This window comes from Agrilus planipennis, unplaced genomic scaffold (genome assembly GCF_000699045.2).
Source record: "Agrilus planipennis isolate EAB-ADULT unplaced genomic scaffold, Apla_2.0 scaffold197, whole genome shotgun sequence".
In the NCBI taxonomy this organism is placed as follows: domain Eukaryota; kingdom Metazoa; phylum Arthropoda; class Insecta; order Coleoptera; family Buprestidae; genus Agrilus; species Agrilus planipennis.
In genome coordinates, this window is record NW_020438945.1 from 607777 (window position 1) to 610629 (window position 2853).

General features: G+C 29.2%; 1 long non-coding RNA gene across 1 annotated transcript; it reads left to right on the top strand.

Annotated features, from left to right (window-relative positions):
* Positions 1–807: 807 nt before the first annotated feature.
* Positions 808–1761, top strand: LOC108738783. Its single transcript, XR_001938034.2, has 3 exons — positions 808–1318; positions 1377–1500; positions 1548–1761. It is a non-coding gene; the product is annotated as an uncharacterized LOC108738783 (long non-coding RNA).
* Positions 1762–2853: the final 1092 nt, after the last annotated feature.

A 2853-nucleotide genomic window follows, 5' to 3' on the forward strand; every position in this document is an offset into this window, starting at 1 on the left:
ATACCTATTTTTATCTTGCATTTAAATTCTTTTTTGAGAAAAGCATTTTGTATTTTTTTTAAAATACGTTTCCAATAGTATTTTGCCTTAAAAAATTTTGCTAGTATCACCGATCAAAAAATTATATAAAATGATGAGTGACGAACAGACATTCCATGAATGCCTTTTAATTATTTAATTAAAGATAGCTCAAAAAAATCTAAACTCCTTGGAAAGGGATAATCTAAAATATTGGATCGATATTGTTTTCCGGGTTCAATGTCATGGTCCATGGAATTTTGAAGTTCCAAATTGATATCAGCACCTGCTAAATCACCACTTATCGTACCTTTAACAAGGAACTACGAAATTCTATGAATTACGACAAAACAGCCCCCACAACAATATCGAATTGATATACGCCAGCTGTGTAAAACTGAAAACAAAAGACATTGTGGTGTGCTAATAGATGCATATAATCCAAAATTCTTAGAAAACGATTCGAAAAACTTATTAGATGAACCCAAAGCTAAAAAAACTATGGATTCCACTTCTTTCTCTTATTACAATATGTAAAAAATTAGAATCAAAATGGGGTTGTAAATATTTTGATATAAAATGATCGATGTTGATTTTACATCAATAAAATTATTTGCAACCCTATTTTGGCTCTGATCTTTCACGCTAAGCAAACTATTTTGGCATCAGTGTCTTTTTTCCAGTAAAACATGTGACAAAGGGAAATACGGAAGCATATAGAAGAATTATTTGTTTTGTTGACATTTAGCATTTAAAATACAAAAGGGAAATCTATTTTGTATTTAAATACTTTTAAAAGACCATTTTACACATCTCTACATAAGTACATGTATGCCTATTCAGTAATTAATTAATTTTTATCCTACAAAAGGGTGTTCTAACCTTATGCAAATAGAATAGATAATTTAATTACCTACGTAATTAATTTTCTTAATTCCATTACGGTGAAAGTGTTGGGAAAACAAGACGCTCCCTATGTATTGCATAAACGGTAAAACTGTATAGAAATCAATCACAACCACCTACTTTAATTAACTTTAAAAAATATTCCAACACATTATATTGTACACATATACCTAACGATAGCATGTGCGGTAATTTTAGGGTTTCATAACTATGGTAAAAAAGACAACCCCTTACAAAATCACGTATCGTAGTCTTTTTTTTCGATATATTTTTGATTCTTTTGTAAATCTTAACTTTAGGTTTCATGAATGGAATGGTTCGAACTATGGTTGTATTCAAGTTTTTTCAACTGAAGAAATAATAAATAAAACTGTAAAAGTTTCTGACAATGAAGGTATAAATTGTGCATATATAGATACGTATTTTTTTGTATTTATTTGTATACTTTTCAGCCATTCTTGCTAGAAACCAGTCTCTAATTATAAAGGGCCCCCTGTTTTCAGCAGTATTTCTACTTCTAGTCGGATTTGTTTGCGGTGTTTCAGTATTCGCATATTGTCTTCATATGAGACGAAGGTAACTCTGTTTAACCGTTTATCATCTTAGTATTTATCTAATTTTAGTGATAGACAAATGAAAGTATCTTTGGAAGAGCTAAGAACTAAAAAACATGAACACAACAGAAGTACAACACCATTACCGCCTTTCCCAATTCCATCTAAACCAATGCGTATACATTCAACAAAAAGTTCACCATTTGTATAAATATTTATTGTATTTACATACTTGGGTGTATACTACGTTTAATAAAGTTTAATTTTGTTACATTTTGTGTAACGAGCATTTTGTCTGTTTCGTGCTCTTTTGTGACAGCCTGTACCTACGGAATTCCTGAAATAATCTAAAGACAAATGTTTTGGACGGCCCGTTAGAGGTGAAGTGAAAGACTTTTTTTATCGTAAATATCTCGGTTTTTTATACAGCAACGAACGATAGTGTTTGCAATAACAACCACCGATTCATCTTCTTTTAGATGGTTTAGTGTAATTTTCGTAGCGAACGTGTACGGGCGGTTGTGTGTGTTTAATTGTGGATTAAATGTGAAATAAATTAAGTGATGTAAGTATTAAAATGTAAATGATTAATTTTTATTGTTGTAAGTAGACTTTTGAATTATATTTTGTCTATATTTATATACATATACTTATATGTCAGTTATTTAATATTTTCTTTCATTTAATTATCGTAAAAGTGTTAGGAAAATAAGGTGATCAAAGTGGTTACTTTATAAACTGAAAATCAATCAATATTTGCCCATTATTAAAAAAAATACTGAATTAATTTATTATTTATATTCAAACGCAAAATGCAAGTGATTAAGTACAATTCTGTTTTACATTTTAGCAATGCTGCTAATATTAATTAATCATAAATACTGACTTAGAAAATAGATCGGAAAATTGCTGTATTTGGATGTATTCAAATGAAGATATGGGTAACAATAAATAAAATTATAAATACTTCCGACAAACAGTAAGGTTTTAATTGTGCATATCGCTTTTAATATGTATTTTGTTTGTTTAATTTAATTTATATGAAATTATTTTACAATACTTTAGAATCAAATTAAAAAAAATAAAATAAAAAGAGGAAGGCAACTAGGGTTGCCACCCCTACTTTATTATAAAGATTGTACTCTATTTCGACTGTGCGTACGTTATACTTTACAAGACACATAAAGTATGCAAAAATTCTTTATTTAAGGCCTTAAGTAAACATCGTAATTTTGTAAGCGATTATTCGAAATTCAGAGTATTTTTACAACAATAATATAGCACAGAAAAATGGCAAGCCATATTTACGGAACAACCTGATTTCCCAAATCTGTTCAAAGTAGTGTCACTTTTGCTATCCGTTCCGGCCACTTCA